Source organism: Coffea eugenioides, unplaced genomic scaffold (genome assembly GCF_003713205.1).
Source record: "Coffea eugenioides isolate CCC68of unplaced genomic scaffold, Ceug_1.0 ScVebR1_59;HRSCAF=299, whole genome shotgun sequence".
NCBI lineage: Eukaryota > Viridiplantae > Streptophyta > Magnoliopsida > Gentianales > Rubiaceae > Coffea > Coffea eugenioides.
In genome coordinates, this window is record NW_020864452.1 from 62,941 (window position 1) to 74,101 (window position 11,161).

The following is an 11,161-nucleotide window of genomic DNA, read 5'->3' on the forward strand; positions in this document are numbered from 1 at the left end:
TGCGCAATAATTAATTGTTTATATAGGCTATTTTGCTATATAGGGGTAATTGAATCCGTAATCGTTCGTTACCTCTATCCCAGTAGCAACTGGCACAATTGGATTTGTGTCAGGGGAATATTTGATCTGGCTTGAATGAACCCTCGTAGCGTGTTTGTTAGTCAGGATTGGGCCTTTCTAATTATTAATGCAATCCGGAAATTAAATCCTACGGTCGTACCTAGGGTTGTTTTTGGGTTAGAGAAATAGTTAACGGTCGTACCTTAGCTATCGATAAATTAAGGAAGGGTTGGTTGTTTAGCGCGTGCGAGACAACTAGAACCAATCTATTAATAGATGTTGGAATTATTTTTGCATCAATGATCAGTGCATGAACCATTTCTGAAGTATACCCTTGGTTAGAGTTCCTCTTAGTTATTTCTTTTAATTAATTATTTTCTGCATTTAATTTGTTCAGTTGGCTTTTGATATCAAAACCCCCCCCATTGACCTTGATTTGAAAAGAAACAAATATCTCTCCAGTCCCTGAGGAGACGACCCTGCTTACCACTGTCTACTAGTTAGGGAGTTCAGTTAAATAATTAATTCAGGTATATCGGATTAAGCAAACTCTTCGGGAACAGGGTGAATCAAGTAACCCATTGCACACCTAGAGTCCCTGCTCCAGTACTCGAATTGATTACTAGCTGTTTCAGGTGGTAGTTAGGATTTATTTATTATTATTGCACAGGTTCGGCACTTGTCAATTTTTGGTGCCGTTGCCGGGGACTGGCGTCTGAATTATTTGTTTCTTTTTGAATTCAGTTTTTATTTTGTTTTATTTTATTTTTCTTTTTCTTGGTACTTTTGCTAGTTTATGCCCCGTTCTTCTCGCACAGGTGACTTGGTATACGATCCTGAGGTTGAGAAGGCAGCACGTAGGCGAAGGCAAGAGACCAAGAGACAAAAAGAAGGGTACTCATTTTCTGAAAACGAGTCAATAGAAGACGAATTGAGCATGGCCAACACCCAGACATTACGGGAGCTGGCTACCCCAGAACTGACTCATCAGCCCTTGTGCATCACGTTCCCAACTCTGGCTGAGAATACCTCATTCGAGTTGAAATCGGGGTTGATTCAACTCCTACCTTCGTTCCATGGCCTTTCTGGTGAGGAACCCCACAAACATATCAAGGAATTCGAAGTGGTTTGCTCTAGCATGAAACCCCCTGCGGTCACCGAAGAGCAAATACGACTCAGGGCTTTCCCTTTCTCTCTCAAGGATGCAGCGAAGGATTGGCTATACTACCTACCTGCAGGTAGTATCACCACGTGGGCACAGTTGAAAAAGAAATTTCTGGAAAAATTTTTTCCCGCATCCCGGGTTGCGAGTTTGAGAAAGGAAATATGCAGTATCAAGCAGTACTCCGGGGAATCATTGTACGATTATTGGGAAAGGTTCAACAAGTTGTGCAAGGGATGCCCACAGCATCAGATTAGCGAACAACTGTTGATCCAGTACTTCTATGAAGGGCTCCAGTCAACTGACAGGGGTATTATTGACGCTGCGAGTGGAGGAGCCCTGGCGAACAAAACACCGAGGGAAGCATGGGACCTTATTGAAGCCATGGCAGAAAACTCTCAGCAGTTCGGCTTCCGTGAGAGCAATCCTACCCGTAGGGTAAATGAGGCAGAGACGTCATCCATCCAGCAGCAACTGTCAGAGTTGACGTCTGCAGTCAGGCAGTTGGCCATGAGAGACACACCGCGAGCAAAGGTGTGTGGAATCTGTACTAGCATGGACCACTGCACGGATTCGTGCCCCATTCTGCAAGAGGACGGGGCGGAACAGGTAAACATGGCCGGAGGCGTGCCCGCGCCCCGCAGGCAATATGACCCGTATTCCAACACATACAACCCCGGTTGGAGAGACCACCCCAATCTCAGTTACGGGAACAGGCAACAAGGTTCATTCCCGAATCGTCCACCAGGATTCCACCAGCCTTGGCAACCAAAATCTCAACCCTCATCCTCCAATACAGGAAGCTCTTTGGAGGACCTAGTCAAGAACCTGGCCACGACTACTACCAACCTGGCCACGACTACTACACAGCTTCAACAGGAGATCAGATCCTTGGCCGCGAAAACCGAGCAGCTCCAGCAGGACACCAAAGCTGACAAGAAAGACCAAGATGTTCGAATAAGTCAACTGGCAACTGCCATCAACCGCTTGGAATCTCACGTTTATGGGAAACTGCCATCGCAACCCGAGGTAAATCCCAGGAATGTAAGTGCCATGACGCTGAGGAGTGGCAAGGAGCTGGAAGAACCTAAAGTGAAAAATTCAAAAAGCAAAAGCGAGGAGGAGATAGAAAAGGAAATTGAGGAAGAAGGACGTGTTCGTGAAGATCCTAAGGTATCCTCCACCTCTCCACTCACTATCAGCTCTAACTTACCCCCTTTTCCTTGCAGGTTGGAAAAGACAAGGAAAGTAGAGAGGGAAAAGGAACTTTTGGATGTATTCAGAAAAGTAGAGATTAACATCCCCCTACTGGATGCAATCAAGCAAATACCGAAATATGCCAAATTTCTGAAGGACCTGTGCACCCACAAGAGGAAGCTAAGGGGAGATGAACGAGTGGCGGTGGGAGAAAACGTGTCAGCTATACTCCAGAGGAAGCTCCCACCAAAATGTGGAGACCCAGGTATGTTCACCATTCCCTGCAAGATAGGAGGTACTCCAATTAGGAAAGCAATGTTGGATTTGGGGGCGTCAATTAATGTTATGCCCAAGACAATCTATGCATCTCTAAATCTTGGCCCGTTAAAAGGCACAGGCATTATAATCCAACTTGCAGACCGTACCAATGCTTACCCGGAAGGGTTAGTTGAAGATGTTTTGGTACAGGTCAATGAGTTAGTTTTTCCTGCAGATTTCTATGTCCTAGACATGGGGGATGAAAGGGCACTAAATCCGTCTCCTATTCTGTTAGGTAGGCCATTTTTAAGCACTGCTAGGACTAAAATAGATGTAAATGAGGGTACCTTGTCGATGGAGTTTGATGGGAAAATTGTAAATTTTAATATTTTTGAGGCGATGAAGTACCCAGATGAGACTAACTCTGTTTATGCTTTAAGTGTTGTTGAGCCCCTTGTACAGGAAATATTTGAATTGGATGGGGTTGATGCACTGGCAGTGGCATTGACCAAACATCTTGAGTTGGGAGCAACTCTTGATGTAGAAATAAATGATGAGCTATACCACGCTGTTGGAGCACTGCATTCGCTCCCACCAATTTCCCCAAGGTATGAGCTTACTTCTGTTTTTGTACCAGAAACTCAGGCAAAATTGTTGCCTTCTATTGTGCAGGCGCCTGAGTTGGAGCTCAAACCTCTCCCAAAGCATTTGAAGTATGCTTTTCTCGGGGACAATGAGACACTGCCAGTCATCATATCGGCACACCTGTCACCAAGGCAAGAAGATAGACTAATTCGTCTTCTCCGAGATCATAAGGAGGCGATTGGGTGGAGTGTAGCAGATATCAAAGGAATTAGCCCCTCCTTATGCATGCATCGAATCCGGCTTGAGGATGATGCAAAGCCAGTTAGACAAGGGCAACGGAGATTGAACCCACTAATGATGGAAGTGGTCAAGAAGGAGATACTTAAACTCCTAGAAGTTGGAATAATTTTCGCCATCTCAGATAGTCCCTGGGTGAGTCCCGTGCAAGTAGTCCCGAAAAAGGCGGGAGTAACAGTTGAGGAGAACCAAGAGGGTGAGATGGTCCCGGTGAGGAAACCCACAGGATGGCGTCAGTGCATTGACTATCGGCGTCTGAATGCTGTGACAAAGAAGGACCACTTCCCTCTACCTTTTATTGATCAGATGATAGAAAGGTTAGCTGGCCGTGTCTATTACTGTTTTCTTGATGGTTTCTCTGGTTATTTTCAGATCGTAATAGCACCAGAGGATCAGGAGAAGACTACCTTCACCTGCCCCTTTGGTACATTTGCCTACCGGAGGATGCCTTTCGGCCTCTGCAACGCCCCAGCAACTTTTCAGCGGTGTATGGTAAGTATATTTTCTGAATATGTAGAAAAAATTATTGAGGTGTTTATGGATGATTTTAGTGTGTATGGAGATAGTTTTGATGAATGCCTTGATAATTTAGCTTTAATTTTGAAAAGATGCATTGAGACAAATTTGGTTCTAAATTGGGAAAAATGTCATTTCATGGTGGACCATGGTATTGTTTTAGGGCATGTAGTGTCGTCCAGAGGTATAGAGGTAGACAAGGCAAAAGTCGATATTATTTCCGCTTTACCTTACCCCGCAAGTGTGCGGGAGGTGCGCTCTTTTTTGGGTCATGCAGGGTTCTACAGGAGATTCATAAAAGACTTCTCGAAAATTGGAGCGCCCCTGTTCAAGCTGTTGCAAAAAGATGTAGCATATGACTTCACCGAGGAGTGCAAGGTGGCATTTGACAGATTGAGGGAGTCATTGACATCACCACCTGTTATCCAACCTCCAGACTGGAGCCTCCCATTTGAGATAATGTGTGACGCGAGTGATTATGCAGTGGGAGCAGTGTTGGGGCAACGGATTGGTAGGGCGGCTCATGCAATCTATTATGCATCAAAGGCGTTGAATGGAGCTCAACTCAATTATTCTACAACAGAGAAAGAATTACTTGCTGTGATTTTTGCACTAGAAAAATTTAGACCATACTTGCTAGGTGCAAAAGTAATAGTTTTTTCTGACCATGCAGCCTTGAGATATCTGATGACGAAGAAAGATGCTAAACCAAGGCTTATCAGATGGATCCTGCTCCTCCAAGAGTTCAATCTGGAGATTAAAGATAAGAGTGGGGCAGAAAACCTAGTCGCTGATCATTTGAGCCGCTTGCTTGCTCATAAGGAAGAGCTACCATTGAGGGAGGCATTTCCAGAGGAGCAACTACTTGCCATTAACTCGTCTACACCCTGGTATGCTGATATAGTAAATTTCTTGGTGACTAATCAATTGCCTGCAGGGTGGCCCAAGGCTAAGAGAGACAAGTTGAAAAGTGATGCCAAATATTACATTTGGGACGACCCGTACCTTTGGAGACAATGTTCGGATCAAGTGCTCAGGAGGTGTGTAAGTGCAGGTGAATTTCACTCCATTTTAATCTTCTGTCATTCGTTTGCATGTGGAGGGCACTTTGGGCCCAAACGAACAGCTCGAAAGGTGTTGGAGAGTGGTTTTTACTGGCCCACCCTGTTCAAAGATGCTTATTTATTCTGTAAATCCTGTGATAGGTGTCAAAGGGTGGGGAATATTTTTCGCAGGGACCAAATGCTTCAAACCCCCATGTTGTTTGTTGAAATTTTTGATGTTTGGGGGATAGATTTTATGGGTCCTTTTCCCTCATCTTTTGGTTTCCTATACATTTTACTTGCTGTGGATTATGTCTCTAAATGGGTGGAAGCCAAAGCCACCCGTACTAATGATGCTAGAGTGGTTGCAGAGTTCTTAAAGTCTAATATCTTTGTCCGTTTTGGGATGCCAAGAGCTGTGGTTAGTGATAGAGGGACACATTTCTGCAACAAGACTATCACGGCCTTGTTTCGAAAATACGGTGTACTGCACAAGGTATCCACACCGTATCACCCGCAGGCGAACGGTCAGGCCGAAGTGTCGAACAGGGAAGTCAAGTCGATCTTGGAGAAGATGGTGCGCCCGGACAGGAAGGATTGGAGTTTAAAGTTAGAGGACGCACTATGGGCGTACAGAACCGCGTATAAGACGCCAATTGGGATGTCTCCCTATAGACTTGTTTTCGGTAAGGCTTGCCATCTCCCCGTGGAGTTCGAACACAAGGCGTTTTGGGCAGTGAAGCAGTGTAACATGGGATTTGACGAAGCAGGGGTCCAAAGGAAATTGCAACTACAGGAGTTAGAGGAGATAAGAAATGAAGCTTATGAGAATGCCACGATCTATAAGGAAAAGAGTAAAATCTTTCATGATCAACAGGTTTCTAGGAAAACTTTTGTAGTGGGGCAAAAAGTCCTCTTGTATCACTCAAGGCTTAAACTTTTTCCCGGTAAGTTGCGTTCTCGTTGGATTGGTCCATTTGTCGTTTCTAATGTGTTCCATTATGGTGCAGTGGAGATCCAGAGTTTGAACACGGAGAAAAAGTTCGTGGTGAATGGCCATCGTCTCAAACCTTATTATGAGGGTTTCTATGTTGAAGAAGTAGAGGTTGAACACCTCCACGATCCACTTTCTCATGCTTGAGGGTTTTGGCCATGTCTAGCCAAAGACATTAAAGAAAGGCGCTACTTGGGAGGCAACCCAAGACTCTTTGTTTTAGTTTTCATGCATTTTTGAAGTTTTAGTTATGTATTAGTGTCAATTGATGGTTTGATGTTTTGTGGCAGGAGATTAGTGGTTAGGCGTGCCCACGCCAGGTGGTCACGCCTGAGGAAAAGGAGTTTTCGCTCAGGTTCTGCGAACTCCATGGTAGTTAGACGTGCCCACGCCAGATGGTCACGCCTGACGGAGGAAATTTTTGCTCAGGTTCTGCGAACTCCATGGTAGTTAGACGTGCCCCCGCCAGGTGGTCACGCCTGACGAGGAAATTTTCGATCAGGTTCTGCGGACTCTATGGCGGTTAGACGTGCCCACTCCAGGTGGTCACGTTCCAGGGAAAGAAATTTTCGATCAGGTTCTGCAAACTTCAGGGCAGTTGAGCGTGCCCACGCCAGGTGGTCACGTAAAAGCAAAAAAAAAAAAAAAAAAAAAAAAAAAAAAATCCGTAGCCCTATTTCTTCTTTTCCTTCCCTTGCTTAGTCCGCCGCCGCACCACACGCCTCGCCGCACGCCGCCGCCGCCGCTGTCCCCCAAGCTGCAGCCAGCTCGTCGCGCTGCCTGCCGCCGCGGGGACCACCAGATCCACCAGCCAGGGCGCAGACCGTGCGCCTGCCACAGTGCGCAGCAGCCCGCGCGCCTGCCGCCCGCCTGCAGCCCAGACCAGCGAACCGCGCGCGCCTGCCGCCTGCCTCCCCCAGCCCAAGCCAGCGCGAGACAGCAGCCTGACCCAGCAGCTCTCTCTGCGCGCGCACCCTCACGCAGCCCAGCAACCGAGCAGCGACGGAAGGCGCGACCTCCGCCTGCAGCCCCGCCTTTCGTGCACAACTCGTCGCAACTCAGGAGCACAACCCCAGTGCGCAGACAAGCCCAGCAGCTCGCGCAACCTCTGCACAACTCAGCCAGCGCGCAGCCAACACCAGCGCGCCCCTTGTGCGTGCGACCAAGCAGCCTCTGCGCGACTCCGGTGATTTCTTTTTCAATTTCTGTCACTAAGTAGCTGATGGTTCCGCTGCCAGAATTTAATTTTGTAGCTGATGATAGAATGTTTATTTGCTAGCTCAGGACAGAAATCTTGTGCTTGATTTTGGGTGCTGTGTTATATCCGTGGGTGATTGCTGGCTAATTGTCGAATTTTGTGCTTAATCAGTGATAGTTGGGGGGGAATTTTTACCCTGATTGCCTGTTTAATTAGTCTTGGGAAAAATTGTTGTGTTTACCTACTTAATTGATTTTTGGGTTTATTTGGTTGTATTTGGGAAAAATTTTGGTGTTCGCAGGTTTAATTGACTCTTGGGGTAATTTTATTGTTGATTTGTGCACTTGTTTGGGATTGGGAGCTGTGGCTGGGGATCATTTGTTTTGATTGGCTATTTGTTGGCTATTAGTTGATCTCGTTGGGTTACCATTCCCCTGCCTTGGACCTTCCCTCTGATTTCAAATGACTAAACCCAAAAATAAAGGCAAAAACAAGCCCTCCACTTCCACCCCTCAGCCTACAGTCCCCTTAGAGCGACCTTCCCCATCGACTGGGCCTGGAGGACCCCGTACTCGCCTTGGGCGGAATAGGGAGGTTCATATCTCCTCTCCGGCCCATTTTGGCGGTCACTTGACCTTCACCCGGGCTGCCGACAAGGAGCGGTATGCATCGGCTTGCACAAGGAAGATTATTCCTTGTAAATACATCCATGGCCCTACACTTGATATTTTAAACCTGAGGGATGAAGTCACGCAGCACTTGACTAACGTAGGTTGGACCCGCTATGCTTCTATCATTTTACCTGCTTTCACTGAACTGACGTGGGAATTCTATGCTACCTTTGAACTTAATATTCCTGATGAATTTTCCGTTACCACTCCTGGGGTAGTGAGGTTTCGATTAATGGGTAGAGAGTTCATCCAATCTATAACTGAGTTTAATTTGGCTTTTGGGTTTATTGATATTCCCTACTCCCAGAGTGAGGAGTACATGCACAGTGTGTGCGAGTACTCGGAGCCATTTTTCTCTCATTACCTTGATTATTGGAGTGGTTTGTCAGTTGACCGACAATGCTATGACCCCAGTCAGTCTAAGGCCTCTTATCTTAAGAGCGCCGCCTACCGCTATTTACATCGATTCATGGCCTATAGTTTCTCAGGTAGGAAGGATAGCTCGGGTACTCTGACTAAGCCCGAGTTCTTTTTCGTTTGGTGCATGGTCACTCGGACTAAGGTCAATGTGGGTGGCTGGTTTGCCCTCCAGCTCCGAACTGTGCTAACTAAGAAAAATAAGCCATTAATCTTAGGCTCATTTATCACTCAGTTGGCAGTGAATCTTGGAGTTTTGGACTTAAATAACCATAATTTGCATCGTGCTTGTACTATGGAACCTCTCGATTTGGTTTGTTTGGAGCGAATGGGTCTTGTGCGACAGGTTAATGGCGTTTTCCAGTTTGCTCCCCCGGGGCCAATCTCTGTTCCTCCGAAGCGCAGCGCTTCCAAATCCACTGCCCCGGAGGCTGGTGGTCCTTCTACGGATACACCTGGACCTTCCTCTTCGGCACCCCCACCATCTTCCTCCGTCGATAGCCAGCTTGCAGCTCTTCGGTTCCAGATGCAACACATGGACAATCGTATGGATCGAATGGAGGGCCAAATGGCCGGCATGGCCCAGAATTTAGCGCAGTACCTCCACCACGTGGGTTTCCGGCCACCGTGCCCTCCACGACCTTAGTTCACCTCTGCCCCGCCATATTAAGGGAAGTGTCGTGCCTTTATCGCTTTATTTTCCTCTTTATCCGCTTCCATTGGGGACAATGAAAGGTTTAGGTGTGGGGGAGGGTTAACTATGCTTTGGTTGTGCTTTTCGTTGTCTGATTGAGTTTTTCCTTGCCTTAGTAGTTGTCTTTTCTTTGAACGATGATGAATGCGAATTGGGATATAAGCGTACATAGTAAGTTCATGCCATGGGGTGTTCCACTTTCCTTGATACTGAATTGATTGATTAATATGCTGAACTTGACATCCATTTGATCACTTGTGCGATTTTTTTGGGCCTAATTTTTCGTTTTGTTGAGTGGTTAGTGCACATGGTTTGTCATTCTAGAACTTGCTCGGTTATGCATGTCAAGATCACATTTAAATGAATTTAATGCATTGAAATGATAGGGCACCTAGGAATGAGCCATTTTTGGGACTTTCTTAAAACCAACCCTTGGATTATTTATTATCATTAGGGAGCCAAGTTGAGCCTTAACCCCTATTCGTTGCTTGAGACCCCAGCTCTTAGCCGTGAAACCTCTTTTTAGACTTTCTTTTTGAACCTCGTGTGAAGAAGTGCTTTGATTTCATTATACAGACTTTTGGAGTGTTATTCGAAGGGCATTACACCCATTTATGTATCAAAAAAAAAAAGAGAAAAAAAAGAAAGAGAGAAAGAGAAAGTTGACTTTTATGTGAAAAGAAGACAAAGTGCAGGAAACCAGCAAGTAAAGTTGACTTTTAGGGTGCTGGTTGGGAGTATTAAAAAAAAAAAAAAAAAAAAAAAAAAAAAAGGGAAGAACGAGAGGGGAAGTAGATGAATGAAAAAGGAGAAAAGTCGAAAGCCGTGGCAAATGCCAATGTACTCCACTTATAAGATGGTTGAGATGCCTTGAAGCTTCAAATGTACAAGAATCTGTGTAATGAATTTCTGAGCACTTTCTTTATACTTTTGCACCCTTTCTACTCCTTTTTATCCTACCTTCTCACCCTAGCCCCATTACAACCTTTTGAAGTCCCTTGATTGCTGCATTTAAATTCATAAGTAAGTGGTAGAGATATGATATAAGAGCAAGCTTATGGTAGTGTCATTCTATTGTGTTGATTTGAGAGCCATCTTATATACATTTCATATACACTTTGGAGTGAATGAGTGCACGTTGAACTGCGAGCGTTGCTGATTTAGTATATTCTGATTTCGATAAGGTTATTGGGGAACTTGGAATGCCATTCTTGGTGTGAACTGCTGTGATTTGCTTAGCATCTTGATTTTACTTCTGAGTTAATTATGCTTGAGGGCAAGCATAGTTCAGGTGTGGGGGAGATTGATAGGTTGTATTTTAGTGGGTATTTTGGGCATTACTGCACAATTAATTGGCTAAATATTTTCGTTAATTGGGTGGATTCTACTGATATTTTGTTTTGATGCTAATTGCAGGAATGGTTGCTGAAAAGTGCTTAAATTCAACTTTTAGAAGAGTCATCGGACGTGGGGCCCGTTTGAGAAGTTGAAGAAACCTAATTGTAATAGATTTTATTTTAATATATTTCAAGGGAGTCTGGCTGCAATTTTTAAGACAAGTAACAATTTTTGGCTATTCGGGGATATTATTTATCTCGCTCGCGCGGCTTAGGTTAGACAGTTTTTTTTTTCTCTTTACTTTCTTGGTTTTTGGCTCTGGAGGTAGGAGGAGGGAGCCGCAGCTTTGCAGGAGAGGCGGCAGAGACAGAGGGCCACCATTCTTGACTTCTGTACTTTTCCTTTTCCATCTTTTGTGAACTTTGAAAACTCAAGATTCGGTTGACCGAAATTGAAATATCAAAAGGAGCAATTGAAACCTTTCTCTCGTGTGTTAGCTTGTGAGGGACCCATATGAGCCATTATTGTTGACTTCGTATTGGTTCTGCATCTCTTGTTGACTTGGGAATTCCGTAGCTTGTGATTAGCCATGACCGAGGAATCAAGCAGCTGAAAGTGTTCCGGATATGCTTGCCTAACAAAAGAAAGAAAGCATCGATGACCCTTCCCTACCTTGTACGCGCGGCCTATTCGATTATGGGGAACTAAACCCCTAATTCTAGTCAAGGGAC

The 11,161-nt window shown here is 45.3% G+C and overlaps 1 non-coding gene across 1 annotated transcript; it reads right to left on the reverse strand.

Moving 5' to 3' along the window:
* Positions 1-1,369: 1,369 nt before the first annotated feature.
* On the reverse strand, positions 1,370-1,476 carry LOC113758614. The gene has a single exon (XR_003466803.1). It is a non-coding gene; the product is annotated as a small nucleolar RNA R71 (small nucleolar RNA).
* Between the last annotated feature and the right edge of the window lie 9,685 nt (positions 1,477-11,161).